This window comes from Pleurodeles waltl, unplaced genomic scaffold (genome assembly GCF_031143425.1).
Source record: "Pleurodeles waltl isolate 20211129_DDA unplaced genomic scaffold, aPleWal1.hap1.20221129 scaffold_39, whole genome shotgun sequence".
Taxonomy (NCBI): Eukaryota; Metazoa; Chordata; class Amphibia; order Caudata; family Salamandridae; genus Pleurodeles; species Pleurodeles waltl.
In genome coordinates, this window is record NW_027150097.1 from 6,423,394 (window position 1) to 6,446,495 (window position 23,102).

Here is a 23,102-nt window from a genome sequence, read left to right on the forward strand (position 1 = left end):
TTGGAGATGTGAGTTCAAACCCCTCTTCTGACAAGTGTCTTTTGCGAGCTGGATACTTTTTTTTTCCAAGCACCCTTATCAAAAACAATGTCAACAGTTTCTGTAAATTATCGATAAGATCTATTGTCCGTTGCTTGCACTAATTGCCTGAAGTTGGCTAAATCGCAGTAAATCGGTAAAGCAGGAAATCACAGCATCTTCAACAAATCGTGATAGAGGGGCCGAGATAAAGGTTTCGACCCTACATATAAAAAGCACAGCTGTCAATAGTTCAGCAGGTTCACAGTGCAGAAGGTTCAGTGGCACCAGGGTCCCCTGCGTCCCAATCACAGCTGGTTTTTAACTTCTGTATTCAGGGCACGGGAGGGGTGTGTTGCATCGTGCACACACAGTGCCTGTTTCGCAAATAAGTTTTAATAAATACACAGAGAATAATATAGAGTCATTGGCCACGAGGAACACCTTCCATGACCTTTTATTCTCTCCGGTTCCACGTCACCGCGCCTACCATCCAACTCCAAAACTTGGGGGAGACTAACACTCCCTACCTCCCTTGGTGTGCATCATAGGCATGCCCATGACGAACACAACATTTCTCCTTAACCAATACAAAACAAACATAGCTGCTCAAAAAAAAGATACTATACTAAACCAGTATACAAGAATAGTACACAACAAGAAATGCCACATTCAGTCAATCCACCCTGAATCCTTGCAGCCGCGTTGAGCATGGCAGTCGAGGACTCAATCTGTACCGTTCAAGTCCTTGTCTCAGAGGCACTGAGTTGATTGGTATGGAGCCAGGCACCTCCTGATCTGAATCTTGAACTGGCTCCAAATTCTGCATGTCCACACCCCCTGTATTAGATGATTGAGGATTAGTAGCAGTCACCACCGGCCATGTGCACTGGCTCAAAATTCAGCATGTCCACACCCCATGTAGTAGATGATTGAGAATTAGTAGCAGTCACCACCGGATCCACTGTCAGGATGATCCATCCTCTCTCCTTCATCAGCTTCAGATCCCACTGTTTCCCTGAGCAGGAAGGTCTGGAATTGAAAATACAGAGGACATTAAACAACATTCACTCAGTACATGGCACTCATTTTGGTTTATAAGCTGGAAATTGAGCCATCAGTGCAGTGTCACGAGTGTCAGGATGGCCGAGTGGTCTAAGGCACTGCGTTCAGGTTGCAGTCTCATATGGAGGCGTGGGTTCGAATCCCACTTCTGACAAGTGTCTTTTGCGAGGTGGATACATTTTTTGACTTTTTTTTTCCAAGCACCCGTATCAAAAACAATGTCAACAGTTTCTGTAAATTATCGATAAGATCTATTGTCCGTTGCTTGCACTAATTTCCTGAAGTTGGCTAAATCGCGGTAAAGCGGTAAAGCGGGAAATCACAGCATCTTCAACAAATCGTGATAGAGGAGCAGAGATAAAGGTTTTGACCCTACATATCAAGAGCGCAGCTGTCAATAGTTCAGCAGGTTCACAGTGCAGAAGGTTCAGTGGCACCAGGGTCCCCTGCGTCCCAATCACAGCTGGTTTTTAACTTCTGTATTCAGGGCATGGGAGGGGTGTGCTGCATCGTGCACACATGGTGCCTATTTCTCAGATAAGTTTTAATAAATACACAGAGAATAATATAGAGTCATTGGCCACGAGGAACATCTTCCCTGGCCTTTTATTCTCTCCGGTTCCACGTCACCGCGCCTACCATCCAACTCCAAAACTCGGGGGAGACTAACACTCCCTACCTCCCTTGGTGTGCATCATAGGCGTGCCCATGATGAACACAACATTTCTCCTTAACCAATACAAAACAAACATAGCTGCTCAAAAAAAAGATACTATACTAATCCAGTATACAAGAATAGTACACATCAAGAAATGCCACATTCAGTCAATCCACCCCGAATCCTTGCAGCCGCGTTGAGCATGGCGGTCGAGGACTCAAACTGTACCGTTCAAGTCCTTGTCTCAGAGGCACTGAGTTGATTGGTATGGAGCCAGGCACCTCCTGATCTGAATCTTGAACTGGCTCCAAATTCTGCATGTCCACACCCCCTGTAGTAGGTGATTGAGAATTAGTAGCAGTCACCACCTGCCATTTGCACTGGCTCAAAATTCAGCATGTCCACACCCCATGTAGTAGATGATTGAGAATTAGTAGCAATCACCACCGGATCCACTGTCAGGATGATCCATCCTCTCTCCTTCATCAGCTTCAGATCCCACTGTTTCCCTGAGCAGGAAGGTCTGGAATTGAAAATACAGAGGACATTAAACAACATTCACTCAGTACATGGCACTCATTTTGGTTTATAAGCTGGAAATTGAGCTACAGTGCAGTGTCAAGAGTGTCAGGATGGCCAAGTGGTCTAAGGCGCTGCGTTCAGGTCGCAGTCTCCTTTCGAGGTGTGGGTTCGAATCCCACTTCTGACAAGTGTCTTTTGCGAGGTGGATACATTTTTGGACTTTTTTTTTCCAAGCACCTGTATCAAAAACAATGTCAACAGTTTCTGTAAATTATCGATAAGATCTATTGTCCGTTGCTTGCACTAATTTCCTGAAGTTGGCTAAATCGCAGTAAATCGGTAAAGCGGGAAATCACAGCATCTTCAACAAATAGTGATAGAGGGGCAGAGATAAAGGTTTTGACCCTACATATCAAGAGCGCAGCTGTCAATAGTTCAGCAGGTTCACAGTGCAGAAGGTTCAGTGGCACCAGGGTCCCCTGCGTCCCAATCACAGCTGGTTTTTAACTTCTGTATTCAGGGCATGGCAGGGGTGTGTTGCATCATGCACACATGGTGCCTGTTTCGCAGATAAGTTTTAATAAATACACAGAGAATAATATGGAGTCATTTTCCACGAGGAACACCTTCCCTGGCCTTTTATTCTCTCCGGTTCCACGTCACCGCGCCTACCATCCAACTCCAAAACTCGGGGGAGACTAACACTCCCTACCTCCCTTGGTGTGCATCATAGGCGTGCCCATGACGAACAGAACATTTCTCCTTAACCAATACAAAACAAACATAGCTGCTCAAAAAAAAGATACTATACTAATACAGTATACAAGAATAGTACACAACAAGAAATGCCACATTCAGTCAATCCACCCCGAATCCTTGCAGCCGCGTTGAGCATGGCGGTCGAGGACTCAAACTGTACCGTTCAAGTCCTTGTCTCAGAGGCACTGAGTTGATTGGTATGGAGCCAGGCACCTCCTGATCTGAATCTTGAACTGGCTCCAAATTCTGCATGTCCACACCCCCTGTAGTAGATGATTGAGAATTAGTAGCAGTCACCACCGGCCATATGCACTGGCTCAAAATTCTGCAAGTCCACACCCCATGTAGTAGATGATTGAGAATTAGTAGCAGTCACCACAGGGTCCACTGTCAGGATGATCCATCCTCTCTCCTTCATCAGCTTCAGGTCCCACTGTTTCCCTGAGCAGGAAGGTGTGGAATTGAAAATACAGAGGACATTAAATAACATTCACTCAGTACATGGCACTCATTTTGGTTTATAAGCTGGAAATTGAGCCATCAGTCTGGTGTCAAGAGTGTCAGGATGGCCGGGTGGTCTAAGGTGCTGCGTTCAGGTCACAGTCTCCCTTGGAGATGTGGGTTCAAACCCCTCTTCTGACAAGTGTCTTTTGCGAGGTGGATACATTTTTGGACTTTTTTTTTTTTCAAGCACCCTTATCAAAAACAATGTCAACAGTTTCTGTAAATTATCGATAAGATCTATTGTCCGTTGCTTGCACTAATTGCCTGAAGTTGGCTAAATCGCAGTAAATCGGTAAAGCGGGAAATCACAGCATCTTCAACAAATCGTGATAGAGGGGCAGAGATAAAGGTTTCGACCCTACATATCAAAAGCACAGCTGTCAATAGTTCAGCAGGTTCACAGTGCAGAAGGTTTAGTGGCACCAGGGTCCCCTGCGTCCCAATCACAGCTGGTTTTTAACTTCTGTATTCAGGGCATGGGAGGGGTGTGTTGCATTGTGCACACAAAGTGCCTGTTTCGCAAATAAGTTTGAATAAATACACAGAGAATAATATAGAGTCATTGGCCACGAGGAACACCTTCCCTGGCCTTTTATTCTCTCCGGTTCCACGTCACCGCGCCTACCATCCAACTCCAAAACTCGGGGGAGACTAACACTCCCTACCTCCCTTGGTGTGCATCATAGGCGTGCCCATGATGAACACAACATTTCTCCTTAACCAATACAAAACAAACATAGCTGCTCAAAAAAAAGATACTATACTAATCCAGTATACAAGAATAGTACACATCAAGAAATGCCACATTCAGTCAATCCACCCCGAATCCTTGCAGCCGCGTTGAGCATGGCGGTCGAGGACTCAAACTGTACCGTTCAAGTCCTTGCTCAGAGGCACTGAGTTGATTGGTATGGAGCCAGGCACCTCCTGATCTGAATCTTGAACTGGCTCCAAATTCTGCATGTCCACACCCCTTGTAGTAGATGATTGAGAATTAGTAGCAGTCACCACCGGCCATGTGCACTGGTTCAAACTTCTGCATGTCCACACCCCAAGTAGTCGATGATTGAGAATTAGTAGCAGTCACCACCGGATTCACTGTCAGGATGATCCATCCTCTCTCCTTCATCAGCTTCAGATCACACTGTTTCCCTGAGCAGGAAGGTCTGGAATTGAAAATACAGAGGACATTAAACAACATTCACTCAGTACATGGCACTCATTTTGGTTTATAAGCTGGAAATTGAGCCATCAGTGCAGTGTTAATAGTGTCAGGATGGCTGAGTGGTCTAAGGCGCTGCGTTCAGGTTGCAGTTTCCTTTGGAGGCATGGGTTCGAATCCCACTTCTGACAAGTGTCTTCTGCGAGGTGGATACATTTTTGGACTTTTTTTTTCCAAGCACCCGTATCAAAAACAATGTCAACAGTTTCTGTAAATTATCGATAAGATCTATTGTCCGTTGCTTGCACTAATTTCCTGAAGTTGGCTAAATCGCAGTAAATCGGTAAAGCGGGAAATCACAGCATCTTCAACAAATCGTGATAGAGGGGCAGAGATAAAGGTTTCGACCCTACATATCAAGAGCGCAGCTGTCAATAGTTCAGCAGGTTCACAGTGCAGAAGGTTCAGTGGCACCAGGGTCCCCTGCGTCCCAATCACAGCTGGTTTTTAACTTCTGTATTCAGGGCATGGGAGGGGTGTGTTGCATCGTGCACACACGGTGCCTGTTTCGCAGATAAGTTTTAATAAATACATACAGAATAATATAGAGTCATTGGCCACGAGGAACAGCTTCCCTGACCTTTTATTCTCTCCGGTTCCACGTCACCGCGCCTACCATCCAACTCCAAAACTCGGGGGAGACTAACACTCCCTACCTCCCTTGGTGTGCATCATAGGAGTGCCCATGACGAACACAACATTTCTCCTTAACCAATACAAAACAGACATAGCTGCTCAAAAAAAAGATACTATACTAAACCAGTATACAAGAATAGTACACAACAAGAAATGCCACATTCAGTCAATCCACCCCGAATCCTTGCAGCCGCGTTGAGCATGGCGGTCGAGGACTCAATCTGTACCGTTCAAGTCCTTGTCTCAGAGGCACTGGGTTGATTGGTATGGAGCCAGGCACCTCCTGATCTGAATCTTGAACTGGCTCCAAATTCTGCATGTCCACACCCCTTGTAGTAGATGATTGAGAATTAGTAGCAGTCACCACCGGCCATGTGCACTGGCTCAAAATTCAGCATGTCCACACCCCATGTAGTAGATGATTGAGAATTAGTAGCAGTCACCACCGGATTCACTGTCAGGATGATCCATCCTCTCTCCTTCATCAGCTTCAGATCCCACTGTTTCCCTGAGCAGGAAGGTCTGGAATTGAAAATACAGAGGACATTAAATAACATTCACTCAGTACATGGCACTCATTTTGGTTTATAAGCTGAAAATTGAGCCATCAGTCTGGTGTCAAGAGTGTCAGGATGGCCGGGTGGTCTAAGGTGCTGCATTCAGGTCACAGTCTCCCTTGGAGACGTGGGTTCAAACCCCTCTTCTCACAAGTGTCTTTTGCGAGGTGGATACATTTTTGGACTTTTTTTTTTCCAAGCACCCTTATCAAAAACAATGTCAACAGTTTCTGTAAATTATCGATAAGATCTATTGTCCGTTGCTTGCACTAATTGCCTGAAGTTTGCTAAATCGCAGTAAATCGGTAAAGCAGGAAATCACAGCATCTTCAACAAATCGTGATAGAGGGGCCGAGATAAAGGTTTCGACCCTACATATCAAAAGCACAGCTGTCAATAGTTCAGCAGGTTCACAGTGCAGAAGGTTCAGTGGCACCAGGGTCCCCTGCGTCCCAATCACAGCTGGTTTTTAACTTCTGTATTCAGGGCATGGGAGGGGTGTGTTGCATTGTGCACACAAAGTGCCTGTTTCGCAAATAAGTTTGAATAAATACACAGAGAATAATATAGAGTCATTGGCCACGAGGAACACCTTCCCTGACCTTTTATTCTCTCCGGTTCCACGTCACCGTGCCTACCATCCAATTCCAAAACTCGGGGGAGACTAACACTCCCTACCTCCCTTGGTGTGCATCATAGGCGTGCCCATGACGAACACAACATTTCTCCTTAACCAATACAAAACAAACATAGCTGCTCAAAAAAAAAGATACTATACTAAACCAGTATACAAGAATAGTACACAACAAGAAATGCCACATTCAGTCAATCCACCCCGAATCCTTGCAGCCGCGTTGAGCATGGCGGTCGAGGACTCAAACTGTACCGTTCAAGTCCTTGTCTCAGAGGCACTGAGTTGATTGGTATGGAGCCAGGCACCTCCTGATCTGAATCTTGAACTGGCTCCAAATTCTGCATGTCCACACCCCTTGTAGTAGATGATTGAGAATTAGTAGCAGTCACCACCGGCCATGTGCACTGGCTCAAACTTCTGCATGTCCACACCCCAAGTAGTCGATGATTGCGAATTAGTAGCAGTCACCACCGGATTCACTGTCAGGATGATCCATCCTCTCTCCTTCATCAGCTTCAGATCCCACTGTTTCCCTGAGTAGGAAGGTCTGGAATTGAAAATACAGAGGACATTAAACAACATTCACTCAGTACATGGCACTCATTTTGGTTTATACGCTCGAAATTGAGCCATGAGGGAGGTGTGAAGAGTGTCTGGATGGCTGAGTGGTCTAAGGCGCTGTGTTCAGGTTGCAGCCTCCCTTGGAGTTGTGGGTTCAAATCCCACTTCTGACAAGTGTATTTTGCGAGGTGGATACATTTTTGGACTTTTTTTTCCCAAGCACCGTATCAAAAACAATGTCAACAGTTTCTGTAAATTATCGATAAGATCTATTTTCCGTTGCTTGCACTAATTGCCTGAAGTTGGCTAAATCGCAATAAATCGGTAAAGCAGGAAATCACAGCATCTTCAACAAATCGTGATAGAGGGGCCGAGATAAAGGTTTCGACCCTACATATCAAAAGCGCAGCTGTCAATAGTTCCTCAGGTTCACAGTGCAGAAGGTTCAGTGGCACCAGGGTCCCCTGCGTCCCAATCACAGCTGGTTTTTAACTTCTGTATTCAGGGGATGGGAGGGGTGGGGGTGTTGCGTCTTGCACACACAGTGCCTGTTTTGCAGATAAGTTTTAATAAATACACAAAGAATAATATGGAGTCTTTAGCCACGAGGAACACCTTCCCCTACCTTTTATTCTCTCCGATTCCACATCACCGCACCTACCATCCAACTCCAAAACTCGGGGGAGACTAACACTCCCTACCTCCCTTGGTGTGCATCATGGGCGTGCCCATGACGAACACAACATTTCTCCTTTACCAATACAAAACAAACATAGCTGCTCAAAAAAAAGATACTATACTAATCCAGTATACAAGAATAGTACACAACAATAAATACCACATTCAGTCAATCCACCCCGAATCCTTGCAGCCGCGTTGAGCATGGCGGTCGAGGACTCAAACTGTACCGTTCAAGTCCTTGTCTCAGAGGCACTGAGTTGATTGGTATGGAGCCAGGCACCTCCATATCTGAATCTTGAACTGGCTCCAAATTCTGCATGTCCACACCCCCTGTAGTAGATGATTGAGAATTAGTAGCAGTCACCACCGGCCATATGCACTGGCTCAAAATTCTGCAAGTCCACACCCCATATAGTAGATGATTGAGAATTAGTAGCAGTCACCACCGGATTCACTGTCGGGATGATCCATCCTCTCTCCTTCATCAGCTTCAGATCCCACTGTTTCCCTGAGCAGGAAGGTCTGGAATTGAAAATACAGAGGACATTAAACAACATTCACTCAGTACATGGCACTCATTTTGGTTTATAAGCTGGAAATTGAGCCATCAGTGCAGTGTCAAGAGTATCAGGATGGCCGAGTGGTCTAAGGTGCTGAGTTCAGGTCGCAGTCTCCTTTGGAGGCATGGGTTCGAATCCCACTTCTGACAAGTGTCTTTTGCGAGGTGGATACATTTTTGGACTTTTTTTTTCCCAGCACCCGTATCAAAAACAATGTCAACAGTTTCTGTAAATTATCGATAAGATCTATTGTCCGTTGCTTGCACTAATTTCCTGAAGTTGGCTAAATCGCAGTAAATCGGTAAAGCGGGAAATCACAGCATCTTCAACAAATCGTGATAGAGGGGCAGAGATAAAGGTTTCGACCCTACATATCAAGAGCGCATCTGTCAATAGTTCAGCAGGTTCACAGTGCAGAAGGTTCAGTGGCACCAGAGTCCCCTGCGTCCCAATCACAGCTGGTTTTTAACTTCTGTATTCAGGGCATGGGAGGGGTGTGTTGCATCGTGCACACACGGTGCCTGTTTTGCAGATAAGTTTTAATAAATACACAGAGAATAATATAGAGTCATTGGCCACGAGGAACACCTTCCCTGACCTTTTATTCTCTCTGGTTTCACGTCACCGCGCCTACCATCCAACTCCAAAACTCGGGGGAGACTAACACTCCCTACCTCCCTTGGTGTGCATCATAGGCGTGCCCATGACGAACACAACATTTCTCCTTAACCAATACAAAACAAACATAGCTGCTCAAAAAAAAGATACTATACTAATCCAGTATACAAGAATAGTACACAACAAGAAATGCCACATTCAGTCAATCCACCCCGAATCCTTGCAGCCGCGTTGAGCATGGCGGTCGAGGACTCAAACTGTACCGTTCAAGTCCTTGTCTCAGAGGCACTGAGTTGATTGGTATGGAGCCAGGCACCTCCTGATCTGAATCTTGAACTGGCTCCAAATTCTGCAGGTCCACACCCCCTGTAGTAGATGATTGAGAATTAGTAGCAGTCACCACCGGCCATGTGCACTGGCTCAAACTTCTGCATGTCCACACCCCAAGTAGTCGATGATTGCGAATTAGTAGCAGTCACCACCGGATTCACTGTCAGGATGATCCATCCTCTCTCCTTCATCAGCTTCAGATCCCACTGTTTCCCTGAGCAGGAAGGTCTGGAATTAAAAATACAGAGGACATTAAACAACATTCACTCAGTACACGGCACTCATTTTGGTTTATAAGCTGGAAATTGAGCCATCAGTGCAGTGTCAAGAGTGTCAGGATGGCCGAGTGGTCTAAGGCGCTGCGTTCAGGTTGCAGTCTCCTTTGGAGGCGTGGATTTGAATCCCACTTCTGACAAGTGTCTTTTGCGAGGTGGATACATTTTTGGACTTTTTTTTTCCAAGCACCCGTATCAAAAACAATGTCAACAGTTTCTGTAAATTATCGATAAGATCTATTGTCTGTTGCTTGCACTAATTTCCTGAAGTTGGCTAAATCGCAGTAAATCAGTAAAGCGGGAAATCACAGCATCTTCAACAAATCGTGATAGAGGGGCAGAGATAAAGGTTTCGACCCTACATATCAAGAGCGCAGCTGTCAATAGTTCAGCAGGTTCACAGTGCAGAAGGTTCAGTGGCACCAGGGTCCCCTGCATCCCAATCACAGCTGGTTTTTAACTTCTGTATTCAGGGCATGAGAGGGGTGTGTTGGATCGTGCACACACGGTGCCTGTTTCGCAGATAAGTTTTAATAAATACACAGAGAATAATATAGAGTCATTGGCCACGAGGAACACCTTCCCTGACCTTTTATTCTCTCCGGTTCCACGTCACCGCGCCTACCATTCAACTCCAAAACTCAGGGGAGACTAACACTCCCTACCTCCCTTGGTGTGCATCATAGGCGTGCCGATGACGAACACAACATTTCTCCTTAACCAATACAAAACAAACATAGCTGCTCAAAAAAAAGATACTATACTAATCCAGTATACAAGAATAGTACACAACAAGAAATGCCACATTCAGTCAATCCACCCCGAATCCTTGCAGCCGCGTTGAGCATGGCGGTCGAGGACTCAAACTGTACCGTTCAAGTCCTTGTCTCAGAGGCACTGAGTTGATTGGTATGGAGCCAGGCACCTCCTGATCTGAATCTTGAACTGGCTCCAAATTCTGCATGTCCTCACCCCTTGTAGTAGATGATTGAGAATTAGTAGCAGTCACCACCGGCCATGTGCACTGGCTCAAACTTCTGCATGTCCACACCCCATGTAGTCGATGATTGATTCACTCAGTACATGGCACTCATTTTGGTTTATACGCTCGAAATTGAGCCATGAGCGAGGTGTGCAGAGTGTCGGGATGGCCGATTGGTCTAAGGCGCTGCGTTCAGGTCGCAGCCTCCCTTGGAGGTGTGGGTTTAAATCCCACTTCTTACAAGTGTATTTTGCAAGGTGGATAAATTTTTGGACTTTTTTTTCCCAAGCACCGTATCAAAAACAATGTCAACAGTTTCTGTAAATTATCGATAAGATCTATTTTCCGTTGCTTGCACTAATTGCCTGAAGTTGGCTAAATCGCAGTAAATCGGTAAAGCAGGAAATCACAGCATCTTCAACAAATCGTGATAGAGGGGCCGAGATAAAGGTTTCGACCCTACATATCAAAAGCGCAGCTGTCAATAGTTCAGCAGGTTCACAGTGCAGAAGGTTCAGTGGCACCAGGGTCCCCAGCGTCCCAATCAGAGCTGGTTTTTAACTTCTGTATTCAGGGGATGGGAGGGGTGGGGGTGTTGCGTCGTGCACACACAGTGCCTGTTTTGCAGAGAAGTTTTAATAAATACACAAAGAATAATATGGAGTCTTTGGCCACGAGGAACACCTTCCCCTACCTTTTATTCTCTCCGATTCCACATCACCGCACCTACCATCCAACTCCAAAACTCGGGGGAGACTAACACTCCCTACCTCCCTTGGTGTGCATCATGGGCGTGCCCATGACGAACACAACATTTCTCCTTAACCAATACAAAACAAACATAGCTGCTCAAAAAAAAGATACTATACTAATCCAGTATACAAGAATAGTACACAACAATAAATACCACATTCAGTCAATCCACCCCGAATCCTTGCAGCCGCGTTGAGCATGGCGGTCGAGGACTCAAACTGTACTGTTCAAGTCCTTGTCTCAGAGGCACTGAGTTGATTGGTATGGAGCCAGGCACCTCCTGATCTGAATCTTGAACTGGCTCCAAATTCTGCATGTCCACACCCCCTGTAGTAGATGATTGAGAATTAGTAGCAGTCACCACCGGCCATATACACTGGCTCAAAATTCTGCAAGTCCACACCCCATGTAGTAGATGATTGAGAATTAGTAGCAGTCACCACAGGGTCCACTGTCAGGATGATCCATCCTCTCTCCTTCATCAGCTTCAGATCCCACTGTTTCCCTGAGCAGGAAGGTCTGGAATTGAAAATACAGAGGACATTAAATTACATTCACTCAGTACATGGCACTCATTTTGGTTTATAAGCTGGAAATTGAGCCATGAGTCTGGTGTCGAGAGTGTCAGGATGGCCGGGTGGTCTAAGGTGCTGTATTCAGGTCACAGTCTCCCTTGGAGACGTGGGTTCAAGCCCCTTTTCTGACAAGTGTCTTTGCGAGGTGGATACATTTTTGGACTTTTTTTTCCAAGCACCCTTATCAAAAACAATGTCAACAGTTTCTGTAAATTATCGATAAGATCTATTGTCCGTTGCTTGCACTAATTGCCTGAAGTTGGCTAAATCGCAGTAAATCGGTAAAGCAGGAAATCACAGCATCTTCAACAAATCGTGATAGAGGGGCCGAGATAAAGGTTTCGACCCTACATATCAAAAGCACAGCTGTCCATAGTTCAGCAGGTTCACAGTGCAGAAGGTTCAGTGGCACCAGGGTCCCCTGCGTCCCAATCACAGCTGGTTTTTAACTTCTGTATTCTGGGCATGGAAGGGGTGTGTTGCATTGTGCACACACAGTGCCTGTTTCGCAAATAAGTTTTAATAAATACACAGAGAATAATATAGAGTCATTGGCCACGAGGAACACCTTCCCTGACCTTTTATTCTCTCCGGTTCCACGTCACCTCGCCTACCATCCAACTCCAAAACTCGGGGGAGACTAACACTCCCTACCTCCCTTGGTGTGCATCATAGGCGTGCCCATGACGAACACAACATTTCTACTTAACCAATACAAAACAAACATAGCTGCTAAAAAAAAAGATACTATACTAAACCAGTATACAACAATAGTACACAACAAGAAATGCCACATTCAGTCAATCCACCCCGAATCCTTGCAGCCGCGTTGAGCATGGCGGTCGAGGACTCAAACTGTACCGTTCAAGTCCTTGTCTCAGAGGCACTGAGTTGATTGGTATGGAGCCAGGCACCTCCTGATCTGAATCTTGAACTGGCTCCAAATTCTGCATGTCCACACCCCCTGTAGTAGATGATTGAGAATTAGTAGCAGTCACCACCGGCCATGTGCACTGGCTCAAAATTCAGCATGTCCACACCCCATGTAGTAGATGATTGAGAATTAGTAGCAGTCACCACCAGATCCACTGTCAGGATGATCCATCCTCTCTCCTTCATCAGCTTCAGATCCCACTGTTTCCCTGAGCAGGAAGGTCTGGAATTGAAAATACAGAGGACATTAAACAACATTCACTCAGTACATGGCACTCATTTTGGTTTATAAGCTGGAAATTGAGCCATCAGTGCAGTGTCACGAGTGTCAGGATGGCCAAGTGGTCTAAGGCGCTGAGTTCAGGTCGCAGTCTCCTTTGGAGGCGTGGGTTCAAATCCCACTTCTGGCAAGTGTCTTTTGCGAGGTGGATACATTTTTGAACTTTTTTTTCCAAGCACCCATATCAAAAACAATGTCAACAGTTTCTGTAAATTATCGATAAGATCTATTGTCCGTTGCTTGCACTAATTTCCTGAAGTTGGCTAAATCGCAGTAAATCGGTAAAGCGGGAAATCACAGCATCTTCAACAAATCGTGATAGAGGGGCAGAGATAAAGGTTTCGACCCTACATATCAAGAGCGCAGCTGTCAATAGTTCAGCAGGTTCACAGTGCAGAAGGTTCAGTGGCACCAGGGTCCCCTGCGTCCCAATCACAGCTGGTTTTTAACTTCTGTATTCAGGGCATGGGAGGTGTGTGTTGCATCGTGCACACATGGTGCCTGTTTCGCAGATAAGTTTTAATAAATACACAGAGAATAATATAGAGTCATTGGCCACGAGGAACACCTTCCCTGGCCTTTTATTCTCTCCGTTTCCACGTCACCGCGCCTACCATCCAACTCCAAAACTCTGGGGAGACTAACACTCCCTACCTCCCTTGGTGTGCATCATGGGCGTGCCCATGACTAACACAACATTTCTCCTTAACCAATACAAAACAAACATAGCTGCTCAAAAAAAAGATACTATACTAATCCAGTATACAAGAAAAGTACACAACAATAAATACCACATTCAGTCAATCCACCCCGAATCCTTGCAGCCGCGTTGAGCATGGCGGTCGAGGACTCAAACTGTACCGTTCAAGTCCTTGTCTCAGAGGCACTGAGTTGATTGGTATGGAGCCAGGCACCTCCATATCTGAATCTTGAACTGGCTCCAAATTCTGCATGTCCACACCCCCTGTAGTAGATGATTGAGAATTAGTAGCAGTCACCACCGGCCATATGCACTGGCTCAAAATTCTGCAAGTCCACACCCCATATAGTAGATGATTGAGAATTAGTAGCAGTCACCACCGGATTCACTGTCAGGATGATCCATCCTCTCTCCTTCATCAGCTTCAGATCCCACTGTTTCCCTGAGCAGGAAGGTCTGGAATTGAAAATACAGAGGACATTAAACAACATTCACTCAGTACATGGCACTCATTTTGGTTTATAAGCTGGAAATTGAGCCATCAGTGCAGTGTCAAGAGTATCAGGATGGCCGAGTGGTCTAAGGCGCTGAGTTCAGGTCGCAGTCTCCTTTGGAGGCATGGGTTCGAATCCCACTTCTGACAAGTGTCTTTTGCGAGGTGGATACATTTTTTGACTTTTTTTTTCCAAGCACCCGTATCAAAAACAATGTCAACAGTTTCTGTAAATTATTGATAAGATCTATTGTCCGTTGCTTGCACTAATTTCCTGAAGTTGGCTAAATCGCAGTAAATCGGTAAAGCGGGAAATCACAGCATCTTCAACAAATCGTGATAGAGGGGCAGAGATAAAGGTTTCGACCCTACATATCAAGAGCGCATCTGTCAATAGTTCAGCAGGTTCACAGTGCAGAAGGTTCAGTGGCACCAGAGTCCCCTGCGTCCCAATCACAGCTGGTTTTTAACTTCTGTATTCAGGGCATGGGAGGGGTGTGTTGCATCGTGCACACACGGTGCCTGTTTTGCAGATAAGTTTTAATAAATACACAGAGAATAATATAGAGTCATTGGCCACGAGGAACACCTTCCCTGACCTTTTATTCTCTCCGGTTCCACGTCACCGCGCCTACCATCCAACTCCAAAACTCGGGGGAGACTAACACTCCCTACCTCCCTTGGTGTGCATCATAGGCGTGCCCATGACGAACACAACATTTCTCCTTAACCAATACAAAACAAACATAGCTGCTCAAAAAAAAGATACTATACTAATCCAGTATACAAGAATAGTACACAACAAGAAATGCCACATTCAGTCAATCCACCCCGAATCCTTGCAGCAGCGTTGAGCATGGCGGTCGAGGACTCAAACTGTACCGTTCAAGTCCTTGTCTAAGAGGCACTGAGTTGATTGGTATGGAGCCAGGCACCTCCTGATCTGAATCTTGAACTGGCTCCAAATTCTGCATGTCCACACCCCCTGTAGTAGATGATTGAGAATTAGTAGCAGTCACCACCGGCCATATGCACTGGCTCAAAATTCTGCAAGTCCACACCCCATGTAGTAGATGATTGAGAATTAGTAGCAGTCACCACAGGGTCCACTGTCAGGATGATCCATCCTCTCTCCTTCATCAGCTTCAGATCCCACTGTTTCCCTGAGCAGGAAGGTCTGGAATTGAAAATACAGAGGACATTAAATTACATTCACTCAGTACATGGCACTCATTTTGGTTTATAAGCTGGAAATTGAGCCATGAGTCTGGTGTTGAGAGTGTCAGGATGGCCGGGTGGTCTAAGGTGCTGTATTCAGGTCACAGTCTCCCTTGGAGACGTGAGTTCAAGCCCCTTTTCTGACAAGTGTCTTTGCGAGGTGGATACATTTTTGGACTTTTTTTTCCAAGCACCCTTATCAAAAACAATGTCAACAGTTTCTGTAAATTATCGATAAGATCTATTGTCCGTTGCTTGCACTAATTGCCTGAAGTTGGCTAAATCGCAGTAAATCGGTAAAGCAGGAAATCACAGCATCTTCAACAAATCGTGATAGAGGGGCCGAGATAAAGGTTTCGACCCTACATATCAAAAGCACAGCTGTCCATAGTTCAGCAGGTTCACAGTGCAGAAGGTTCAGTGGCACCAGGGTCCCCTGCGTCCCAATCACAGCTGGTTTTTAACTTATGTATTCTGGGCATGGAAGGGGTGTGTTGCATTGTGCACACACAGTGCCTGTTTCGCAAATAAGTTTTAATAAATACACAGAGAATAATATAGAGTCATTGGCCACGAGGAACACCTTCCCTGACCTTTTATTCTCTCCGGTTCCACGTCACCTCGCCTACCATCCAACTCCAAAACTCGGGGGAGACTAACACTCCCTACCTCCCTTGGTGTGCATCATAGGCGTGCCCATGACGAACACAACATTTCTCCTTAACCAATACAAAACAAACATAGCTGCTAAAAAAAAAGATACTATACTAAACCAGTATACAAGAATAGTACAGAACAAGAAATGCCACATTCAGTCAATCCACCCCGAATCCTTGCAGCCGCGTTGAGCATGGCGGTCGAGGACTCAAACTGTACCGTTCAAGTCCTTGTCTCAGAGGCACTGAGTTGATTGGTATGGAGCCAGGCACCTCCTGATCTGAATCTTGAACTGGCTCCAAATTCTGCATGTCCACACCCCCTGTAGTAGATGATTGAGAATTAGTAGCAGTCACCACCGGCCATGTGCACTGGCTCAAAATTCAGCATGTCCACACCCCATGTAGTAGATGATTGAGAATTAGTAGCAGTCACCACCGGATCCACTGTCAGGATGATCCATCCTCTCTCCTTCATCAGCTTCAGATCCCACTGTTTCCCTGAGCAGGAAGGTCTGGAATTGAAAATACAGAGGACATTAAACAACATTCACTCAGTACATGGCACTCATTTTGGTTTATAAGCTGGAAATTGAGCCATCAGTGCAGTGTTACGAGTGTCAGGATGGCCGAGTGGTCTAAGGCGCTGCGTTCAGGTCGCAGTCTCCTTTGGAGGCGTGGGTTCGAATCCCACTTCTGACAAGTGTCTTTTGCGAGGTGGATACATTTTTGGACTTTTTTTTTCCAAGCACCCATATCAAAAACAATGTCAACAGTTTCTGTAAATTATCGATAAGATCTATTGTCCGTTGCTTGCACTAATTTCCTGAAGTTGGCTAAATCGCAGTAAATCGGTAAAGTGGGAAATCACAGCATCTTCAACAAATCGTGATAGAGGGGCAGAGATAAAGGTTTCGACCCTACATATCAAGAGCGCAGCTGTCAATAGTTCAGCAGGTTCACAGTGCAGAAGGTTCAGTGGCACAAGGGTCCCCTGCGTCCCAATCACAGCTGGTTTTTAACTTCTGTATTCAGGGCATGGGAGGGGTGTGTTGCATCGTGCACACATGGTGCCTGTTTCGCAGATAAGTTTTAATAAATACACAGAGAATAATATAGAGTCATTGGCCATGAGGAACACCTTCCCTGGCCTTTTATTCTCTCCGTTTCCACGTCACCGCGCCTACCATCCAACTCCAAAACTCGGGGGAGACTAACACTCCCTACCTCCCTTGGTGTGCATCATGGGCGTGCCCATGACGAACAGAACATTTCTCCTTAACCAATACAAAACAAACATAGCTGCTCAAAAAAAAGATACTATACTAATCCAGTATACAAGAATAGTACACAACAATAAATACCACATTCAGTCAATCCACCCCGAATCCTTGCAGCCGCGTTGAGCATGGCGGTCGAGGACTCAAACTGTACCGTTCAAGTCCTTGTCTCAGAGGCACTGAGTTGATTGGTATGAAGCCAGGCACCTCCATATCTGAATCTTGAACTGGCTCCAAATTCTGCATGTCCACACCCCGTGTAGTAGATGATTGAGAATTAGTAGCAGTCACCACCGGCCATATGCACTGGCTCAAAATTCTGCAAGTCCACACCCCATATAGTAGATGATTGAGAATTAGTAGCAGTCACCACCGGATTCACTGTCAGGATGATCCATCCTCTCTCCTTCATCAGCTTCAGATCCCACTGTTTCCCTGAGCAGGAAGGTCTGGAATTAAAAATACAGAGGACATTAATCAACATTCACTCAGTACACGGCACTCATTTTGGTTTATAAGCTGGAAATTGAGCCATCAGTGCAGTGTCAAGAGTGTCAGGATGGCCGAGTGGTCTAAGGCGCTGCGTTCAGGTTGCAGTCTCCTTTGGAGGCGTGGATTTGAATCCCACTTCTGACAAGTGTCTTTTGCGAGGTGGATACATTTTTGGACTTTTTTTTTCCAAGCACCCGTATCAAAAACAATGTCAACAGTTTCTGTAAATTATCGATAAGATCTATTGTCTGTTGCTTGCACTAATTTCCTGAAGTTGGCTAAATCGCAGTAAATCAGTAAAGCGGGAAATCACAGCATCTTCAACAAATCGTGATAGAGGGGCAGAGATAAAGGTTTCGACCCTACATATCAATAGCGCAGCTGTCAATAGTTCAGCAGGTTCACAGTGCAGAAGGTTCAGTGGCACCAGGGTCCCCTGCGTCCCAATCACAGCTGGTTTTTAACTTCTGTATTCAGGGCATGAGAGGGGTGTGTTGGATCGTGCACACACAGTGCCTGTTTCGCAGATAAGTTTTAATAAATACACAGAGAATAATATAGAGTCATTGGCCACGAGGAACACCTTCCCTGACCTTTTATTCTCTCCGGTTCCACGTCACCGCGCCTACCATTCAACTCCAAAACTCAGGGGAGACTAACACTCCCTACCTCCCTTGGTGTGCATCATAGGCGTGCCCATGACGAACACAACATTTCTCCTTAACCAATACAAAACAAACATAGCTGCTTAAAAAAAAGATACTATACTAATCCAGTATACAAGAATAGTACAAAACAAGAAATGCCACATTCAGTCAATCCACCCAGAATCCTTGCAGCCGCGTTGAGCATGGCGGTCGAGGACTCAAACTGTACCGTTCAAGTCCTTGTCTCAGAGGCACTGAGTTGATTGGTATGGAGCCAGGCACCTCCTGATCTGAATCTTGAACTGGCTCCAAATTCTGCATGTCCACACCCCTTGTAGTAGATGATTGAGAATTAGTTGCAGTCACCACCAGCCATGTGCACTGGCTCAAACTTCTGCATGTCCACACCCCAAGTAGTCGATGATTGTGAATTAGTAGCAGTCACCACCGGATTCACTGTCAGGATGATCCATCCTCTCTCCTTCATCAGCTTCAGATCCCACTGTTTCCCTGAGCAGGAAGGTCTGGAATTGAAAATACAGAGGACATTAAACAACATTCACTCAGTACATGGCACTCATTTTGGTTTATACGCTCGAAATTGAGCCATGAGCGAGGTGTGCAGAGTGTCGGGATGGCCGATTGGTCTAAGGCGCTGCGTTCAGGTCGCAGCCTCCCTTGGAGGTGTGGGTTTAAATCCCACTTCTGACAAGTGTATTTTGCAAGGTGGATACATTTTTGGACTTTTTTTTCCCAAGCACCGTATCAAAAACAATGTCAACAGTTTCTGTAAATTATCGATAAGATCTATTTTCCGTTGCTTGCACTAATTGCCTGAAGTTGGCTAAATCGCAGTAAATCGGTAAAGCAGGAAATCACAGCATCTTCAACAAATCGTGATAGAGGGGCCGAGATAAAGGTTTCGACCCTACATATCAAAAGCGCAGCTGTCAATAGTTCAGCAGGTTCACAGTGCAGAAGGTTCAGTGGCACCAGGGTCCCCAGCGTCCCAATCAGAGCTGGTTTTTAACTTCTGTATTCAGGGGATGGGAGGGGTGGGGGTGTTGCGTCGTGCACACACAGTGCCTGTTTTGCAGAGAAGTTTTAATAAATACACAAAGCATAATATGGAGTCTTTGGCCACGAGGAACACCTTCCCCTACCTTTTATTCTCTCCGATTCCACATCACCGCACCTACCATCCAACTCCAAAACTCGGGGGAGACTAACACTCCCTACCTCCCTTGGTGTGCATCATGGGCGTGCCCATGACGAACACAACATTTCTCCTTAACCAATACAAAACAAACATAGCTGCTCAAAAAAAAGATACTATACTAATCCAGTATACAAGAATAGTACACAACAATAAATACCACATTCAGTCAATCCACCCCGAATCCTTGCAGCCGCGTTGAGCATGGCGGTCGAGGACTCAAACTGTACCGTTCAAGTCCTTGTCTCAGAGGCACTGAGTTGATTGGTATGGAGCCAGGCACCTCCTGATCTGAATCTTGAACTGGCTCCAAATTCTGCATGTCCACACCCCCTGTAGTAGATGATTGAGAATTAGTAGCAGTCACCACCGGCCATATGCACTGGCTCAAAATTCTGCAAGTCCACACCCCATGTAGTAGATGATTGAGAATTAGTAGCAGTCACCACAGGGTCCACTGTCAGGATGATCCATCCTCTCTCCTTCATCAGCTTCAGATCCCACTGTTTCCCTGAGCAGGAAGGTCTGGAATTGAAAATACAGAGGACATTAAATTACATTCACTCAGTACATGGCACTCATTTTGGTTTATAAGCTGGAAATTGAGCCATGAGTCTGGTGTCGAGAGTGTCAGGATGGCCGGGTGGTCTAAGGTGCTGTATTCAGGTCACAGTCTCCCTTGGAGACGTGGGTTCAAGCCCCTTTTCTGACTAGTGTCTTTGCGAGGTGGATACATTTTTGGACTTTTTTTTCCAAGCACCCTTATCAAAAACAATGTCAACAGTTTCTGTAAATTATCGATAAGATCTATTGTCCGTTGCTTGCACTAATTGCCTGAAGTTGGCTAAATCGCAGTAAATCGGTAAAGCAGGAAATCACAGCATCTTCAACAAATCGTGATAGCGGGGCCGAGATAAAGGTTTCGACCCTACATATCAAAAGCACAGCTGTCCATAGTTCAGCAGGTTCACAGTGCAGAAGGTTCAGTGGCACCAGGGTCCCCTGCGTCCCAATCACAGCTGGTTTTTAACTTCTGTATTCTGGGCATGGAAGGGGTGTGTTGCATTGTGCACACACAGTGCCTGTTTCGCAAATAAGTTTTAATAAATACACAGAGAATAATATAGAGTCATTGGCCACGAGGAACACCTTCCCTGACCTTTTATTCTCTCCGGTTCCACGTCACCTCGCCTACCATCCAACTCCAAAACTCGGGGGAGACTAACACTCCCTACCTCCCTTAGTGTGCATCATAGGCGTGCCCATGACGAACACAACATTTCTCCTTAACCAATACAAAACAAACATAGCTGCTAAAAAAAAAGATACTATACTAAACCAGTATACAAGAATAGTACACAACAAGAAATGCCACATTCAGTCAATCCACCCAGAATCCTTGCAGCCGCGTTGAGCATGGCGGTCGAGGACTCAAACTGTACCGTTCAAGTCCTTGTCTCAGAGGCACTGAGTTGATTGGTATGGAGCCAGGCACCTCCTGATCTGAATCTTGAACTGGCTCCAAATTCTGCATGTCCACACCCCCTGTAGTAGATGATTGAGAATTAGTAGCAGTCACCACCGGCCATGTGCACTGGCTCAAAATTCAGCATGTCCACACCCCATGTAGTAGATGATTGAGAATTAGTAGCAGTCACCACCGGATCCACTGTCAGGATGATCCATCCTCTCTCCTTCATCAGCTTCAGATCCCACTGTTTCCCTGAGCAGGAAGGTCTGGAATTGAAAATACAGAGGACATTAAACAACATTCACTCAGTACATGGCACTCATTTTGGTCTATAAGCTGGAAATTGAGCCATCAGTGCAGTGTCACGAGTGTCAGGATGGCCGAGTGGTCTAAGGCACTGCGTTCAGGTCGCAGTCTCCTTTGGAGGCGTGGGTTCGAATCCCACTTCTGGCAAGTGTCTTTTGCGAGGTGGATACATTTTTGGACTTTTTTTTTCCAAGCACCCATATCAAAAACAATGTCAACAGTTTCTGTAAATTATCGATAAGATCTATTGTCCGTTGCTTGCACTAATTTCCTGAAGTTGGCTAAATCGCAGTAAATCGGTAAAGCGGGAAATCACAGCATCTTCAACAAATCGTGATAGAGGGGCAGAGATAAAGGTTTCGACCCTACATATCAAGAGCGCAGCTGTCAATAGTTCAGCAGGTTCACAGTGCAGAAGGTTCAGTGGCACCAGGGTCCCCTGCGTCCCAATCACAGCTGGTTTTTAACTTCTGTATTCAGGGCATGGGAGGGGTGTGTTGCATCGTGCACACATGGTGCCTGTTTCGCAGATAAGTTTTAATAAATACACAGAGAATAATATAGAGTCATTGGCCACGAGGAACACCTTCCCTGGCCTTTTATTCTCTCCGTTTCCACGTCACCGCGCCTACCATCCAACTCCAAAACTCTGGGGAGACTAACACTCCCTACCTCCCTTGGTGTGCATCATGGGCGTGCCCATGACGAACACAACATTTCTCCTTAACCAATACAAAACAAACATAGCTGCTCAAAAAAAGATACTATACTAATCCAGTATACAAGAAAAGTACACAACAATAAATACCACATTCAGTCAATCCACCCCGAATCCTTGCAGCCGCGTTGAGCATGGCGGTCGAGGACTCAAACTGTACCGTTCAAGTCCTTGTCTCAGAGGCACTGAGTTGATTGGTATGGAGCCAGGCACCTCCATATCTGAATCTTGAACTGGCTCCAAATTCTGCATGTCCACACCCCCTGTAGTAGATGATTGAGAATTAGTAGCAGTCACCACCGGCCATATGCACTGGCTCAAAATTCTGCAAGTCCACACCCCATATAGTAGATGATTGAGAATTAGTAGCAGTCACCACCGGATTCACTGTCAGGATGATCCATCCTCTCTCCTTCATCAGCTTCAGATCCCACTGTTTCCCTGAGAAGGAAGGTCTGGAATTGAAAATACAGAGGACATTAAACAACATTCACTCAGTACATGGCACTCATTTTGGTTTATAAGCTGGAAATTGAGCCATCAGTGCAGTGTCAAGAGTATCAGGATGGCCGAGTGGTCTAAGGCGCTGAGTTCAGGTCGCAGTCTCCTTTGGAGGCATGGGTTCGAATCCCACTTCTGACAAGTGTCTTTTGCGAGGTGGATACATTTTTGGACTTTTTTTTTCCAAGCACCCGTATCAAAAACAATGTCAACAGTTTCTGTAAATTATCGATAAGATCTATTGTCCGTTGCTTGCACTAATTTCCTGAAGTTGGCTAAAT

The 23,102-nt window shown here is 45.7% G+C and overlaps 2 non-coding genes across 2 annotated transcripts; both read left to right on the plus strand.

Annotated features, from left to right (window-relative positions):
• The first annotated feature begins 16,809 nt into the window (after positions 1-16,809).
• On the plus strand, positions 16,810-16,892 carry TRNAL-CAG (transfer RNA leucine (anticodon CAG)). Its single transcript has one exon. It is a non-coding gene; the product is annotated as a tRNA-Leu (tRNA).
• Positions 16,893-21,666: 4,774 nt separating this feature from the next.
• On the plus strand, positions 21,667-21,749 carry TRNAL-CAG (transfer RNA leucine (anticodon CAG)). Its single transcript has one exon. It is a non-coding gene; the product is annotated as a tRNA-Leu (tRNA).
• The last annotated feature ends 1,353 nt before the right edge of the window (positions 21,750-23,102 follow it).